General features: G+C 43.2%; 1 pseudogene across 1 annotated transcript in view; it reads left to right on the top strand.

The window, feature by feature from the left end:
• LOC149456929 (transmembrane protein 238-like) overlaps positions 1-16,870 on the top strand; it is a 166,897-nt pseudogene extending 150,027 nt beyond the window's left edge. The window contains exon 2 of the transcript XR_016313778.1: positions 16,094-16,870. The product of XR_016313778.1 is annotated as a transmembrane protein 238-like (transcript). The remainder of the gene's footprint in view (positions 1-16,093) is intronic.
• Positions 16,871-18,353: the final 1,483 nt, after the last annotated feature.

Below are 18,353 nucleotides of genomic sequence, written 5' to 3'. Positions count from 1 at the left end.
GCCGGGGACATCAAGCATGTGATCCCACCCCATGTGACATCAATGAGGCGGGGTCACTCGGATGATGTCCCCGGCTGGCCCCGCCCCTTACCTATTAAGGAGCTGTCACCCTTGCTGACTGCATAAGGCTTTTAGCCTCCGTCGAGAGTGGAATTTTTTTTCCTTTTTTTGGGTCGTGACACCATGATTGACATTGGATCTACTTCGGGGGACTTGTCAAAGACCCTGTACTGTGGTTTTTTACACTACACTTTTGCTTTTTTTGAGAATGAGTAGTGGTACCGTGTACCGCATACTCATTCACGTAGGGGGGGGCCTGTGATCTGGGGGCCCCCTTGTTAAAGGGGGCTTCCAGATTCTGATAAGTCCCCCACCCGCAGACCCCCACAACCACCGGCCAGGGTTGTGGGGAAGAGGCCCTTGTCCCCATCAACATGGGGACAAGGTACTTTGGGGGGGAGCCCCCCCTGCCCCAAAGCACCCCCCCATGTTGAGGGCATGTGGCCTGGTATGGTTCAGGAGGGGGGGGCGCTTGCTCACCCCCCCCCCCTTTCCTGACCTGCCAGGCTGCATGCTCAGATAAGGGTCTGGTATGGATTTTGGGGGGAACCCCACGCTGTTTTTTCTTTAATTTTGGCGTGGAGTTACCCCTTACTATCCATACCAGACCCGAAGGGCTTGGTATGGATGGGAGGGAGGACCCCACGCAGTTTTTTTTTTTTTAATTGCAGACCTTTATTTTTACATTCAGCTGTCAAAATAAATATTAAATAGACCTTCAAAATAAGTAAAATCATTACAGAAATAATTATAAAGGATAAGAAACAAAAATAGAATCAATAGAACTAAGGAAATCAAATTAGAATACATAAAGATATGCCTGGCTGCAAATAGTGCTGTTTGTTAAACACATTAGACGTGATTGAGTGCCGTCTGTCAGACTCCACACTGAGATTTACTTTTGAACAGCGGCTAAAAAGAAAGCACCCGCGGAAGACGTCTAAAATGTGTTCTGCACATGCACATTTATATCGGCCAAAGACACTACAAAAGCGTCTAGTTCTTCACTGTGTCGACTTGCTTTAAAAAAACTATTTTTTTTACATTTTAAAAAATTTTTGAAATGGCAGATATTGTTTAAAGTGAATTCCTGATATTTGGCAAAGCAAATTTCAATGTGAACATGTCTCTGCAGTGATTTTTCATGGCGTTAGACGTGCCTCTTAGCAAGTCTACTTTTTGAGTCTGATTCCTGGGCTGTGTCTCATTAGTAAATTCGATTTGGCGTCTACTTGTTGAGGCTTTCGTTAGTAAATCTCTTTGCAGTGTAAAAGTAGACGCTCGCTATTAAAAAGTAGACGTTAGCACACGGAAATGTGCCTAGGCACAATAGTAAATCAGGGCCACTGTGTCTGAGCAGTGGTAGGATGTATTCAGACAGCTAGATAGGAACCTGTGTTTGCAGTTAGACGCCCAGTGTGGCAAGGCTTTATTTTCTGTTTGTATTTTTTTTGCTGTTTTGACTATATGTACCGTGTGTTCTCCAGACTTGTAAATAAAGCACCACTTTATTCACTAAGATCCTGCTGTTGTGCTAAGCCTCTTTCACGTTGCTCTGATCCATCCAGGGGGTCAAGCACAACCCACTACTGGGCTAATCCCTCACATATGGTGGAGGTTTGCGGGGCAGGTGAAGTAAGGCCAGCATGGAAGAGATTCTGAGACAGCTTGCTTTGGCAAATGCAAATCAGCAGCAAGCAAATGCAAAAAGGCAGCAAACAAATGCAAGTTTGCTTCAGAGCCTTGCAGTCCAACAGCAAGCCCTGGAACAGGTGGAGGCCCACCATAGGGAATCGTTGGAACGGCAGGAACAGATACACCAACAGCAAATTGCGGCCATCATGAAACCGCTTCAGCAGAGGCAGCAGACTGAGGCTGGGAGTGATTCTACTACCATCTTTTCGTGTAAGTCACCTGCTGCCAAAGATGACTGCAGATGAGGACCCTGAGATGTTTCTGACCATGTTTGAAAGGACAGCTGAAAATGAATGTTGGCCTAAAGAGCAGTGGGCTGGCCTAGTGGCCCGCCTACTATCTGGCGAGTCTCAAAAGGCTTATTTTGACCATGAGCCTGAGGAAGCCAAGAACTATGATCATTTAAAAATGGAAATTTTGGCACGGCTGGGCGTAACCCTGGCTGTCTGGGCTCATAGGGTACACAACTGGAGTTATCGACTGTGAAAACCACCCCGATCCAAATGTATGACCTTATTCATTTGACCAGGAAATGGTTGCAGCCAGATACACTGTCTGGACCAAATATTGTGGGAAGAGTGGTTATGGACAAGTTTCTGAGGTCTCTTCCTACTACTTTGCAGCAGAAATGGGTGAGTCATAGAGATCCGGAAACAGCAGACAAGCTTGTGGACCTTGTGGAGAGGTACCTAGCAACTGAAAATCTAACGTCTTCCCTCAAGGACTCACAGACTTTTCACCCCAAAACCAGACCATCCCTGGCTATGGGTAAGATTGCACCAAGGGATGGGGGTGGAGAGAATGGAAAAGGGGGAACGAAAGGTACTTTTGGGACTGTTTGCAATATCTGGCGCGGGAAGCCTGGAAGGTCAAACCCGCCAGAGGTGAGCAGACAGATAATCTGTTACTGCTGCTGGGAAGAGGGTCATGTAGCAGCAGATTGCCCAAGTACGGATGAACCAATGCACTGTGACTTTCTTACAGAGAGACAGCGGTCCCTATTTGCAACTATTACTTGCACTGCTGTAAAGGAAAATGAGAAGCTTTTATGCAAAATATGTATTGATGGTAGAAATGTTGTGATATTGTTGGATTCAGGTAGCTTGGTTACCTTAGTCAAAACTGAACTGGTAAGGGGAAAAACCTTGCACCCTAGAAAACTGGCAGTCATTTGCGTTCATGGGGACACTCGAGAGTATCCTGTGGCAACAGTGTCCTTTGAGACCTCCCTGGGTAACCTGTGCCATCAGATGGGTCTGGTTCCCCAACTACCCCATGACGCCATTGTGGGAAGGTATTTCCCAAAATTCTGGGAGCTCTGGAATGGCCCAGATTTCCCATTGAACGATCCCTCAGAGCCTGAAGGTTCTCATAGGGAATCCTCTGAGGGTGAGGATTCACCTGAATTTCCTTTGTCAGTATTAGCAGGGGAAACAGGGCCTAGGGAGGAGCCTACAACCTCAGAAGTGGAACAGCCACCCCTACTGTTTGCCTTAGAAGTACACAGGGAACATTTTGCCACTGAACAACTGAAGGACCCCACATTACTATGGGCCCGAGAGAATGTAGTAAAAATAGAGGGGGAATTGGTGAATCCTGACGAGAGGATTGCCCTCCCGTACTTTATCATAGAAAGAGAACTATTATACTTGGTGTCACAGAGGGTGGAGGAAACCATAGAACAACTGGTGGGGCCTAAATCTTAGCGCAAATTGGTCTTAGAGCTGGCCCATGGGCACATTCTAGGGGGACATTTAGGAGCTGAAAAGACCCGAGACAGAATCGTACAGAGGTTCTATTGCCCTGGGGTCAATAAGGAAGTGGAAATGTACTGCTCTTCCTGTCCAGTGTGTCAGATTTCAGCCCCAATGCCACATTTTTGCAGTCCTTTGGTTCCTCTGCCCATCATTGAGGTCCCTTTTGAAATGATTGCCATAGATTTGGTTGGCCCCTTGCTAAAGTGTGCTAGGGGGCACCAACACATCTTGGTGATAATGGACTATGCCAACAGTTACCCAGAGGCAATTCCTCTCCAAAAAACCTTTGACAAAACCATTGCCAAAGAGTTATTTCAGGTCTTCAGCCGTGTAGGCCTTCCCAAGGAGGTACTAACCAATCAGGGCACCCCGTTTTATGTCTAGGGTAACTAAAGAACTGTGTAAACTTCTGAAGGTGACCAAACTCTGTACTTCAGTGTATCACCCTCAGACAGATGGGTTAGTAGAAAGGTTTAACAAAACTTTAAAACAAATGCTGAAGAAGGTGGTTGATAAAGACGGGAAAAATTGGGATTGTCTACTACCGTATTTAATGTTTGCGATCCGAGAGGTTCCCCAATTGTCCACAGGGTTCTCTCCCTTTGAGTTGTTGTATGGGAGACACCCACGGGAGCTATTGGACATTGCGAGGGAAACATGGTAGAGTGAGAGTTCCCCTCATAGAAGTGTAATTGAACATGTGGCCCAAATGCAAGATAGAATTACACAAGTAATGCATATTGTGAAGGAACATATGGCTCAAACCCAATTGACTCAACAAAGAATTTACAACCGTGGAGCTTGGATCCGTTCTTTCACCTGGTGATAGGGTGTTGGTCCCCATGGTTGAAAGTAAATTCCTGGCCAAATAGCAGGGCCCATATGAAGTGTTAGAAAAAATAGGGGACGTGAATTATAAAATTAGCCAACCAGGAAGGCGAAAACCTGAGCAGGTGTACCATGTGAATTTGCTAAAACCCTGGAAGGATAGGGAATCCTTGGTCGCTGAAATTTCCCTGATTCCTGCTCCGCCTACCTTGGAAGTCCCAGAGGTAGGGGTAGCGGGGACTCTATCAAAAACGCAGCAACAGGAAGCTAGAGAGTTTGTGCTCAACAACAAAGAAAAATTCTCAGCATTCCCTGGGTGGGTGTCCGGGATTGAGCATGACATTATTACCTCTCCAGGGGAAAGGGTCAAGTTAAAACCCTATCGTATTCCAGAAGCTCAGCAAGAGGCAATTTGCCAAGAAATAAAAAATATGCTTGAACTGGGGGTTGTAGAGGAGTCAAACAGTGATTGGTCCAGTCCTATTGTGCTAGTGCCCAAACCAGATGGAAGTTGGCGGTTTTGTAATGACTTTTGCCAACTGAATAAAGTCGCTAAGTTTGACACCTATCCCATGCCCTGTATAGACGAACTGATTGATCGTCTAGGGACAGCCCGGTATATGACAACACTGGACCTGACCAAAGGGTATTGGCAGATTCCTCTTTCAGAATCGTCCAAGGAAAAGACTTTGTAACTTGAGAGGGTTCTTTCTAGTATTGGAGGATGCCATTTGGGTTGCAGAATGCTCCTGCCACATTTCAAGGGGTGATGGATAAGACCCTCCGGCCCCATAGAGCCTATGCTGCAGCATACTTATATGATGTGGTCATCCATAGTGAAGACTGGGACTCACATTTACCGAAAGTCCAGTCAGTATTAGAGATCTGGAAAGCAGGGTTTACAGCCAATCCAAACAAATGTACCATTGGGCTAGAGGAAGCCAAGTATCTGGGATATACCATTGGGAGAGGTCTGATAAAGCCCCAGGTCAAGAAAGCTGAAGCTATACAAAGCTGGCCTTGCTGCACCAACAAGAAGCAGGTACGAGCATTGTTTGGGAATTGCTGGTTATTACCGGCGGTTTATTCCTCATTTTGCTTCACAGGCTGCTCCCCTGACCAATTTGACAAAAGGGAAGCAGTCTGTCATGGTCAAATGGACCCCTGAAGCAGAAGCAGCTTTTGAGGCCTTAAAACGGGCGTTATGTAGACAGCCAGTGTTGTACTCCCAGGATTTTTCGAGGGACATTGTGGTCCAGACCGATGCCTCAGATGTTGGGTTAGGAGTTGTGTTGTCTCAGCTCAAGGGGGAAGAACACCCCGTCATTTACCTCAGCAGGAAATTAAAGCCCCATGAAGAGAATTATGGCACCATTGAGAAAGAATGCTTAGCAATAAAGTGGGCTCTACATTCTCTCCGGTACTATCTCTTGGGAAGACAGTTTGAACTGGTAACCGATCATACTCCCTTAAAGTGGATGGCACAAAACAAAGAAACCAATAGGAGAGTGAATAGGTGGTTCCTGGCCCTTCAAGAAATTAGTTTTGTCATAAAACACCGCTAGTGTTAGAATGGGGAATGCAGATGTCCTGTCCCGAGTACACGCATGCTTGGCAACCTGTGTTCCAACCCCAAGGTTGAAACAAGAGGCATGCGGACTACGGAAAAATGGCGCCTGAATGCCCTATAAAAGTCAATGAGCGTTGTGCCGTCCTATGAAGCCACATGACCCAGTGGCGTAATGCGTAGGGGAGGGGATCTGAGTTCACGACGCTTAAAGGAGTACTACACGGCGAGTATAGGAAGTGTGGAGATCATACAAAGGATATCATAATACATGACAAAGCGGTTTTAAATGTTTTTAAATGTGAGTGCAATGTTTGAAGCCTAAATAAATATTTTAAAAGGAGATAAGGCACTATATTTGATTTTTTGGTTACATGCTACCAACACATATGGAGAAATAAGGAGAGGAAGTGGAAAGACCCCCTGGAGAAGAGAGGGAGAAATCCATCCATCGACTATAATCCAGGAAATCAGGGCTCTGGATGACATCAAGACCCCTTGTGGATAAAAGCATATCACTACACTCCTCTATCCATCCATCCATCTGGGATAAGGATACAGCCTGAAAATCACCCACAAGTCCATTTAAAAGGACACAAGCTGTTTTTGACCTTACTTAATGGTTTGGTCAAAAAATAAGGTGTAGAAGATTTAATTTAATTATATTTTATATATTTAATTATATAATTTTTGTTGCTTTAACCACAAGCCTACAGGGCACTTATACCCCCTTCCTGCCCAGGCCAATTTCCAGCTTTCAACACTGTCACACTTTGACAATTGCGTGGTCATGCAACACTGTACCCATATGAAATTCCTATCATTTTTTTGTGACAGAGCTTTATTTTGGTGGTATTTAATCAACTATGAGTTTTTTATTTTTTCTTAAACAAACTAAAAACCACTGAAAATTTTCAAAAAAAAGAAGTTTTTTCTAAGTTTTTGTTATAAAACTTTGTAAATAAGTGATTTTTCTCCTTCACTGATATGCGCTAATGAGGCTGCAGTGATGGGCACTGATAGGTGGCACTGATGGGCACTGGTAGGTGGCACTTATAGGTATTGACAGGCATCACTGATGGGCACTGAAAGGCAGCACTGATATATGGCACTGATATATGGCACTGTTAGGCGGCACTGTCTGGCACGTTAGGCGGCGGCACTGACTGGCACTGATAGGTGGCACTGATTGGCAGCACTGGTGGGTGACACTGAAAGGCTGCTCAGATGGGCACTGATATGTGGCATTGATGTGCACTGGTAGGCACTGATATATGGCATTGATGTGGCACTGATGGGCACTGGCACGTGGCACTGCTTAGCACTGACACAAGGCACTGATGGACACTGACAGGTGGCACTGCTGGGGCTACACTGATCATCAGTGCCCTGATGTCCAGTGTACATGTCCCCTCCGCGGAATGCCGATTACTGATATGTGGCATTAATGTGGCACTGATGGGCACTGGCACGTGGCACTGATGGGCACTGGCACTGATGAGCACTGACAGGTGGCACTTCTGGGGCCACACTGATCATCAGGGCACACTGATCATCAGTGTACATGTCCCCTCCACGGAAAGCCGATCACCGGCTCTCCTCTTCTCTCGAGCTGTCAGTGTGACAACTCGAGAGGAGAGAAATGCCGATAGCCAGCATTTCCCTGTTTACATGTGATCAGCTGTGATTGGACACAGCTGATCACATGACCGAGCCGACATCTTCGGCTCTTTCCGTGGATTGGTGATCTGCTGTGTCCAAGGGACACAGCGCACCGCCGATCGTCACGCGCTCCCAAAGCCGCGCATGTGAGGTGAGAATGGGAGGACGTCATATGACGTCCTCCCAGAACGAGAGAACCACCTTGCGCCCGTCATTGGACTATATGGCGGGTGGGAGGTGGTTAAGATTGCACAAGAATTAATGGTTCATGGTAATTTTTCTTTTTCTTTGGAGGATCACGATGTGATATATATACACCCTGTTCCAAATTATTATGCAAATGATATTTTTCTCATTAAACCTAAATAATTGATGTAAATAACAGTTAGCATAATTCTCATGTTATCAACTATTAAGAGTACAATTCAAATTTTTTTTAACAAACCTCCTAATGAGAACAGTATTTTTTTTAAACATAAACTTACAATGCACTGTTCCAAATTATTACGCACAGTAAGTTTCAAAACACTTTATAGGTTGTAAAGAACTAAAAATTGTCATTTGTTGCATTTGCAGCATATTTACTGAAATCAAAAGCTATTTCAATCAAACTTTTACCAACATTTTAACTTTTTAAACATTTTAATAGGTCACGTTACATTTTAACATAGGACCCCTTATTTGATAGCAGCTTCACAAGTCTTGCATCCATTAAACTTGTGAGTTTTTGGAAGGTTTCTGCTTGAATTTGTTTGCAAGATGTCAGAATAGCCTCCCAGAGCTGCTGTTTGGATGTAAACTGCCTCCCATACTCATAGATCTTTTGCTTGAGGATGCTCCAAAGGTTCTCAATAGGATTGTAGTCAGGGGAGGATGGAGGCCACACCATGACTTTCTCTCCTTTTATCCCCATAGCAGCCATTGATGCAGAGGTATTCTTTGCAGCATGACATGGTGCATTGTCATGCATGAAAATGATTTTATTACGGAAAGCATAGTTCTTCCTTCTGTACCAGGGAAGAAAGTGGTCAGTCATAAACTCCACATACTTTGCAGAGGTCATCTTTACACCTTCGGGGCCCCTAAAGGGGCTGACCAGCTCTGTTCCCATGATTCCTGCCCAAAATATGACTCCACCACCGCCTTGCTGATGTCACAGCCTTGTTGGAACAGGGTGGCCGTCCACCAACCATCCACTACTCCATCCATCTGGACCATCCAGGGTTGCACGGCACTCATCAGTGAGCAGGACTGTTTGAAAATTAGTCTTCATGTATTTTTCAGCCCAATGCAGCCGTTCCTGCTTGTGAGCATTGGTTATTGGTGGCCGAATAGAAGGTTTATGCACAGTTGCAAGACTCTGGAGGACTCTACAGCTTGATGTCCGTGGGACTCCAGAGGCACCAGCAGCTTCAAATATCTGTTTGCTGCTATGTAATGGTATTTTAGCAGCTGCTCTCTTGATCCGATGCATGGATCTGGCAGAAATCTTCCTCAATGTGCCTTTATCTGCACAAACCCGTCTGTGCTCTGAATCAGCCACAAATCTCTTAATAGTGCGATGATCACGCTTAAGTTTTCGTGAAATATCTAATGGTTTTCATACCTCGTCCAAGGCATTGACCCATTTCACTCTTTTCGGCAGCAGAGAGATCCTTTTTCTTCGCCATATTGCTTGAAAATGGTGCTCTGCTTAATAATGTGGAACACCCTCCTTTAGTAGTTTTTCCTTAAATTGGGCTCACCTGCCAATCTAATTATGGTGTCCAAGATTGTTTTCAGTGATCCAAAGAGCCCTGAGACAAAAACAAAATATTAAATCTTTGTGACACTTAAATAGAATTTGCATAATAATTTGGAACAGGGTATAGTTATTATTTAAGAGATTTGTTCACATAAGGATAATAATACACTTACATAATTAATATTAATTGGTTACTAGTGGAGCGCGACACAAATTTCAAAAATATTTGTTGTTTTTGTGAATGAGTAGGGGTAACATGTACCCCATACTCATTCAACTGGGGGGGTGGAATCTGGGGGACCCGCTTGTTAAAGGGGGCTTCCAGATTCTGATAAACCTCCTGCCCGCAGACCCCCACAACCACAGCCCAGGATTGCAGGGAAGAGGCCCTTGTCCCCATCAACATGGAGACAAGGTGGTTTGGGGGAGGGAAGCCCCCCCTGCTCCAAAGCACCACCCATGTTGAGGGCATGTGGCCTGGTATGGTTTGGGGGGGCTAACTCATCCCCCTCCCCCCTTTCCTGACCTTTAAAAAACAAAAACAAAAAATAAAGTCGTGGGGTCCCACACCATATATATATATATATTTTTTAATTTTGGCGTGGGACTTCCCCTCTAAATCAGTTCCAGACCCAAAGGGCTTGGTATGGATGGGAAGAGGGACGCCACGACGTTTTTTTTTTTTAATTATTTTTTTTAATTGACGACCTTTATTTTTAGATTCAGCTGTCAAAATATAAAAATTATCTAGATCTTCGAAATATGTAAAACCATTACATAAAATCATTATAAAGGATAAGAAACAAAAATAGAATCAATAGAACTAAGAAAATCAAATTAGAATACATAAAGATATGCCTAGCTACAAATAGTGCTGTTTGTTAAACACAGTAGACGCAATTGAGTGTCGTCTTGCAGAGGACTCCACACAGAGATTTACTATTAAACAGCATCTAAAAAGAAAGCGCCCACGGCAGAGGGCTAAATTGTCTCCTGCACATGCTCATTTCTATCCCTGCATAGCATTGGAAAAGCGTCTAGTTCTTGACTGTCATGAATTCCCTAAAAAAAACAATTTTTTACCCATTGAAAACATTTTTGGAAAAGTAATATTCTTTAAAGTGAAGTCCAGATATATGGGAAAGCAAATTTCAATGTGAACGTTTCTACAGTGATTTTTCATTCTGTTAGACGTGCTTCTAGGACAGATCCTGTATTGTGGCCATTAGTAAATTTGCTTTCGTGTTTATTTGTTAGACGCTTTCTTTAGTAAATGTCTTTGCCGTCTAAAAGCAGATGGATTCCAATGAAAAGTAGACTTTAGCCTACGGAAATGCGCCTATCCACTTTAATAAATCAGGGCCTATGCTCGAATAATTCAGGTGCCTCCTCCATGCATGCATGAGTAGCTGTGGACAAGGAGCTTGTGGAATAGGCTGCTTTGGAAACTGCAGTGGAAAGTGAACTAGTATGAGCCTGGGTGACTGAGAATGAGGATGGCTTAGTCATCCACTCCACCACCACTGCTACATGTTGTGGCTCAATAACACTGCCAGCACTGAAAAAAAAATGTTCCCTGCCTGCAGAGGATGCACCATGTCCACAACCACCACTTTTCACTGTGGACACAGAGGCTGCTTGTCCTTATTTTAGCTGCCTATGAGTGTCTGCCTCTCTGATTTTTTCAGGGATTTTTATAACGTATTTTAGAGTGTGGGATGGGAATTTTGTGCTTGGGTGCAATATATTTGTGCTTGGTGCACTATAAACCATTTTATTGTTTTTTTAATAAAGATAATAGGGGGTGCAACAATTATGGAGATTGTTTTTACTGCTACAAAAAAATTAAAATAAGATAAATGTAAAAAAATTAAGAGACAAAAAAAAAAAACTCCACTGTTGATGCAGAAGGAAGAACACCTGCGACACAGAAGGAGGAATAACAATTATGGAGAAAATTGTTTTGCTGCTGCTGAAAAAAATAATAAAAAATTCAAAAAGCCAGGAAAAAAAAGGGAACCACTGCTGATGCAAAAGGAGTACCACCTGCGATTCAGAAGGGGCAACAGCAGTTATGCCCACAATATTTTTGCTGCTGTTGTGGCAAAAAAAATAAATAAATGACATTATAAAAAGAAATTCAGAAAAAAAAGGGAACCACTGCTGACTAAGGATGAACAGCAATTATGCCCTAAATATTTTTACAGCTGCTGCTGTGGCAAAAAATAATTAATTAATTAAATTTAAAAAAAAAAATTAAAACAAAAACGAAAAAGTGAAACCACTAACTTACACAGAAGCAGGAACACCTGTGACACAGGAGGAACACTAATGATACAGCAACAGAACCTGATGCTGAAAAAAAAATTGGGAACAGTGGTGACGCAGAAGTGCTGTAAAATACACTGACACTTCACTGACACCACTGCACTACACTAAACTATACTCCTAACACACCACTCACTAACCACTAAACTCCGGCAACACACTACACAAGGCTGCTGTGTAAGCCTTATATAGTGTGGGGCGCTGACTTAGCTGTGAGCCATGATTGGTGACTTTGGCCAATTATGCCACACGGTTACGTCCATGGCTAAATCCCCTTAAAGATGTTCTTGATGCCTGAGTCGAACGTAAGTCCGCCAAGCACCACCATGCACTGTGCTCTCACAGTGGCCTGCAGAGCCTCTCAGCCCTGACCACAAATTGACCCCTCTCTGGCTATTGCACCCAGGCTGCTACTCAACCCCTCCTCTCTCCTCTCGAGCTGTCAATCTGCATTCCACGGAGGGGACATGTACACTGATCATCAGGGCACTGATGATCAGTGTGCCCTGATCATCAGTGTAGCCCCAGCAGTGCCACCTGTCAGTGTCTATCAGTGCCTTGTGTCAGTGCTCATCAGTGCACTCTAACCACTGGAGTCTAGCTTCCCCATAGCTACCTAGGAGGGCACTACACAACGGTATAATATAAAGAATGGTTTGCCAGTTATCTATAAAATACTATAGCAAGTGTTGATACCCGACTGTGATAGGCAAACTGATGCAACACACGTGACCACAGGAAACAAATGACAAATGATAAAATAAGTACAAGACTGAACCCCAGGACCTTTTACGTATGACGGTAAACCTCTGGATCTTATGATAAACCTGTACACCTTGTTGCTGTGACTTGTGGCAATCAGTTCCATTTCTAGTATGCCCCATAATATGCAGAGCACTTAAAAAAAAACCAATTGGTGCAGGGATCATTTTCTTGGATGGAGATGTTGACCACTCAATAGCCCGTTATCCAGTTTTTCCAACCCTGTTAACCACCAACAAGGCCAGAATCTGGCATTCTGCCCAAAATGTTTGTATTAGCATTATATAGCAATTGTGTGCACATTTACATTATAATATAAGATAGTATCTGCCAAAAAAACTCCCGCAGTTGGGGGAATCTTTTGGTAGATGGTATTGTTGTGAGGGATGTTGGCAATTTCTAACTTAATATAAAATAGCGTGATGGTCATTATTAGCACTACTACACCTTAATCCAAAGCTCTGGTCCCTAATAGTGTACTATAGACATGCTGTACTTTATGTTAAGAACAATAATACTAAGGATGTCACCAGGAACCCCCGTCAAAATTTTGCTATGGGGCCCCGTGCAGTTATGCCCTTGCAGTTAACAGTGGCAGATTTGCACAGGTCTGTAATATAATTAACACTGAAGATGTCAAAATATCATAATTATGTTCCTGTTTAAACCTGCTTTGCAGTGTAACAGAATTGACAAATACCCTCAAGGTTTTTATGTCTCATTCCATCACAAATCCCAAAAATAAGAGAAATGGTAACTTTAGGATAGTTGGTGGAACAACGAAAATCACTCTTTTTTATGATACTTAAAATGGAACTTCACTCTCTCAATCAACATTGACTATTTTTAATCTTTATGCTGCTAGCATTAGTAAATGGATAGGAAAGAATATTATATTTACTTGTTTTATACTTTTTTTTCTTTTTTTTTTTTTTTACATTTCTTCAGTTACTTCCTGGTTTCCATGCCTAGGCAAATTATTTCACACACCTCAGGAGTCTTCAGGAGGGGAAGGAGGGTTTCCAGCTCAGTCAATGCCTGAGCTAAGTGCAGATGGATTCCAGGAAGTAAATGCTACATAAATCATCTGCCCTACTCAAGATGGCCACTGCCAGAAATGCTAGGGGGTGTTTTTCAAAATGATTTCTCAGCAAAAAAAAGCATGGAGACATGGATGGAGTTTGCTTTGAATATTAACAATGAATTAAAAAGCATTTTTGGTTTGTGGTGCTTCGATGCAGTGCAGTTCCATTTTAAATCAATTGTATAGCCAGAAGTGCTTGTTGACAGCACAAATACAACCCAATATCAAAACACATTTAATCCAAATTGCACATACTGTAGCTGTTTTTGGCTTGTTGGTCAACACCAGTGCAGTGCATGAAAACAACAGCTTCTGTACAGAAGGACAAGTGAGAAAGTACAGTATAACCTAAAGGGTTATGGTGTGATAGACAAAAAAAACCCCTGTATTTGCAAAGAGGAGGATGCCACTGAACCACTAAATTTTGCATGGGGGTGGGGAATGTGGTATCCCACTAGAGCAGTGCTTCTCAATTATTTTCTGTCATGCCCGCCCCTAGGAAGAAGAAAACATTTTGCGCCCCCCCCCCCGCGCGACTGTAAATAGTATCATTTGTCTATAAAATTGTTATAAGTAGGAATAGTGCCCCATCGTTGGTGTCAGTGGGAGGAATAATGCCACATCATTAGTATCAGTGGGAGGAATAGTGCCCCATCATTGGTATCAGTGGGAGGAATAATGCCCCATCATTAGTATCAGTGGGAGGAATAGTGCCCCATCGTTGGTGTCAGTGGGAGGAATAGTGCCCCATCGTTGGTGTCAGTGGGAGGAATAGTGCCCCATCGTTGGTATCAGTGGGAGGAATAATGCCCCATCGTTGGTATCAGTGGGAGGAATAGTGCCCCATCGTTGGTGCCAGTGGGAGGAATAGTGCCCCATCATTGGTATCAGTGGAAGGAATAGTGCCCCATCGTTGGTGTCAGTGGGAGGAATAATGCCCCATCATTAGTATCAGTGACACCAATGATGCGGCACTATTCCTCCCACTGACACCAATGACACTTGCTGACCCCTGTTGCAGTATGGTGCTGCTGCAGCCAGCATATGTGGTTGCAGCAGCACCTCTGCACTGCACACTTACCGGCTTTTCCCTCGCTCGATTTTCGCGGGTCTGCTCGGCTCCGCCTCCTCGCCCGTGATTGGCCGCCTGTGTACTTTTCCTGAGCTACAGTTCTGGCGGCCAATCACCGGTGAGGACGCGGAGCCAAGCGGCAGGAGTGAGGGAGTGGCCGGAGTGACGGAAGGAGCAGCGCTTCCTGGATGGATCGTCGTGGGAGCCAGGTAAGAGACTGCAGCCCTCTGCCCACCCCTGCGCGCCCCATTATTTGAGAAGCACTGCACTAGAGAAAGATAAATCTGTTTGCTGGGGCATGGAATCTCCCAGAAAAATGACCAATGTGTATGCTGGGGCGGGAGCTCACTAGGGAAAGACAAATCTGTGTGCTGTGGGTGTGATCTCACTGGGAAAATACCAGTGTGTGTACTGGGGGTGGGATCTCACTGAGAAACAATGTGTGTGTGTTGGAGATGGGATCTCACTGGGGAAAGAGCAGTGTGTGTGTGTAAGCTTGGGGTGGGATCTTGCTGTGGAACAACCAATGTGCATGTTGGGCAATCTTTAATATGTGATTTCTGTGGTGGATTGTGGTTACTGCATGCCATGTGTGTGCTGAAGGGTAGCATATCACTGGGAAAAAAATATGTATGGGTACCAGAGATGGGATCTGACTGGAGAGAGGCAAATGTTGTCACGTACCTGGTTAGTGAGCCAGGCGTGCAGAGGAAGACCTCTCATACAGCTCCAGCTAAGGGGCCACTGATAGTGGAACAGTAACCACGAGAGCATGGCAAGGTAAGAGTGCCAGATCAATCCAGTGGTCTGAGTGGGTAGTAGCAACATCCTGCTGGAAGGACATCAGGAAACAGAGCAGCTGGCAGCAGGCAGATGCCAAAGCAAGGCAGACTGGTAGCAGACAGGCTGGCAGCAGGCAGAAGGCACTGCAGGGCAGGCTGGTAGCAAGCAGGCTGTCAGCAGGCAGATGGCACAGGTAGCAGATGGGCTGGCAGCAAACAGATGAGCCGGATGAGAGCGTGCTAGACTAAGGAGCTTTAGCAGGCTGGATGAGCAGGACACAGGGTCAGACAAGCCGCGTCGGTAGCAAACGGGCAGACCAAGCATAGATAGCGGGCAAGAGAGACGTCGGGGCACAGGCCAGTGTCAGCAACGGTGGAGGCAGATCAGTCAAAGACAGAAAGCAGAAGCAGAATCAGGAGAACAATCCAAGATCAGAGCAGGTAGCAGATAAGCAAAGTCAGGAGCAAGCCTGGTCAAGATCAAAGGTCAAACACAGGAATCAGGATAGACACACACACTAATGCTGTAGACCAAACAGCAATGAGACAGTGCTGCAGTCCTATATAAATCTACTAGTAACATGTGGCAGAGTGAAAGTAGAGCTTACAGATGTTGTATGATAATGACTGGTATTTTGAAAAAATGAAATAATATTTTTATGTTTTTTTTTTTCATTTTTGTTTACTTAAAACATACTTTATGTTGCAAATATGGCACAAATAATTATTTAATTCCTCCTTTTTATTTTTAGGAAAGAGTTTAAAGCATGTGTCAACAACCAGTGGCTACCTATGAGAGATGTTTTTTATGCTCAATGAATGGAGATGGAAGAAATTGTTTGAATTTAATCATGACACAAACGGTACAGTATAAAATGCAGCATGGGGACCTTTTTTTTACTGCATTTTGCTGTTTAACAGATGAAATAAGAGAAAACTAGTTCTTAAATCTGGAAGCATCAAGAAATCTTTAAACTGTAAAGTTTTTTCAGCTACTTCATTTGTAAAAGGGACTGTCTAAAAGAAATGGAGACAATGATGTTCCAAGTGAGCATTCTAATTTGCTGTATATTCTCTAATGTTCATTTATTTTTTGTTTTCTTAAAAAGCACATAAGCTCCACATATTAGAAAAACAGCAGAAACATTTCAATACTTATTTACTCTGCTAGTGCCTATATATACATTTGTAAAGAATACATGGTGCTGCAACTAAGAATCAGTGGGGAAAAAAGGAACATTTTAAACCCAGGTACTAGCCTTTTAATCAATTGATGGCCCAAATATTTCTGCTGCACTCTTCTGTGTTCTGTAGGAGGACTGATTAGTATTTACTGTAAATAAAATATACCAGAAGCTAAAAGGATGACAATGTGCCACTATGTGCAGTAGTGTGGTTTAGAAAAATATATCTTGCCAATCATTTTATTAGCATTAGCTGATTTTATTATGTAAGAATTTAAACTTGTAAAATTTTCTAATTCTGTTCCTATTTTTGTTTAAGAAATAAACCAGTCATGAGAAAATTTATTGAGGCTGCCAATAATGTCATGTTCATGTATTTGTGTCAAAATGTTGAGTCACTGATCTGGAAGTACAGGCATACAGTATAGAATGTTGACACGTTTATGACACATTTACAGTGTGCTTGTCTGGCACATTTTGCTAGCTGGAAGCAAAAAAGAGTTGGAGATTTGAGTGGAAAGTGAAAAACAGTTTTGCTTTTGACTGCTGTTGATTGCTGATGCTTGTATTTATTTTATTTTCTTCTTTGGGGTCTTGCTAGTAGCTTTTACTTTTTTAAATCACTTTTTCTAAATAGCATTGTTTTTCCTTTCCTTTCCTTCCTTCAGTCTGCTGATTAAGGGGAGGGGTTAATTGGTCATAGGTGCTACAGATACTATATAAAACTTTCTGTGGCGCTCACTCTGAGCTTGCCTTTATTTTGCTTTCTGCACCTTTCATATGGTGGACCATTGATTAAATGGAGTTAAAAAACTGGAGTTGGAAACAGGAGTCTTCTAACCTGTAAATGAGAACTGATATTTCCTGTTAGCAATAATAACACAGGTCTGCGACTAAAAAGCTATTTGATTATTTTCATCAAATTTCCATGTATTTTGGTGTGCTGAAAACAAATAAAATATTGAAAAAACTCCTAGATGTCATGATTTGCCACAAAATGCAAAATTGTCTTCAAATTTAGCAAAATTTTTTTAATTTTTGGTATTTTTTTTATATTATGGGTTTTTAACCAAATTTTACCTCCCTAGCGATATTGCCGAGTGTAGCTCGGGGTAGAGTTTCAGTACCAAAAGCGGTAACCCCGAGCTACACTCAGGCTTACCATGCAGCGTTGCACAGGGATTCCCTGCAGTGCTCACCTTGTCCTTCGTTCCCACGATGCGTCCCCTGCAGCGTCCCCGACCATCTTCTCCGGCCGATACCGGCATCCGGCTTCCGTGTTCCGGTCCCTGTGACGTTGGGATGTACGGGCGCCGGAACCGGCAGCAAATTTGAAAATTTTAAAAAATGAAATTTTTTTTAAAACGATTATTACATAGTAAAACATTACTGTATCAAAGCATTTCACATACATTTTGTCCCTACTGCTTTGTCCTATGCCCTGCCTGCATTTTGACTGTTCTTTCTGCCTGGAAACTTAGAAAAGTCCATGGCGTCCAAAAAGTGTCCCTTTATGTCAAAATCGGTTTTAGACTGGCTAGAGAACAGCGATAGTAAATCAGAACCACTTGCAGAATTGAATGATGATTCGTGGGGAAATTCGTCATCAGACACTGAAAACGATTCTGCAACTTTGCTCAGCGATGTGCTAACTTGGCGCTATATTTCAAATTTCAGTGTTTTTGGTTTGATTATATTAATGAATTAAATTTATTATTATTATATTGTTATTTTTTATGATTATTTATTAAATTATAATTTATGATTTCGTGTTTCAAGTTTTATCCTACCCGGAATGTTTACTAGACTCTTGTTCGGACAGATTTCA

This window comes from Staurois parvus, unplaced genomic scaffold (genome assembly GCF_062004578.1).
Source record: "Staurois parvus isolate SC_StPar_1 unplaced genomic scaffold, SC_StPar_1.0 ptg000341l, whole genome shotgun sequence".
Classification (NCBI taxonomy): Eukaryota; Metazoa; Chordata; class Amphibia; order Anura; family Ranidae; genus Staurois; species Staurois parvus.
This window is presented reverse-complemented; position numbering and strand designations above follow the sequence as displayed.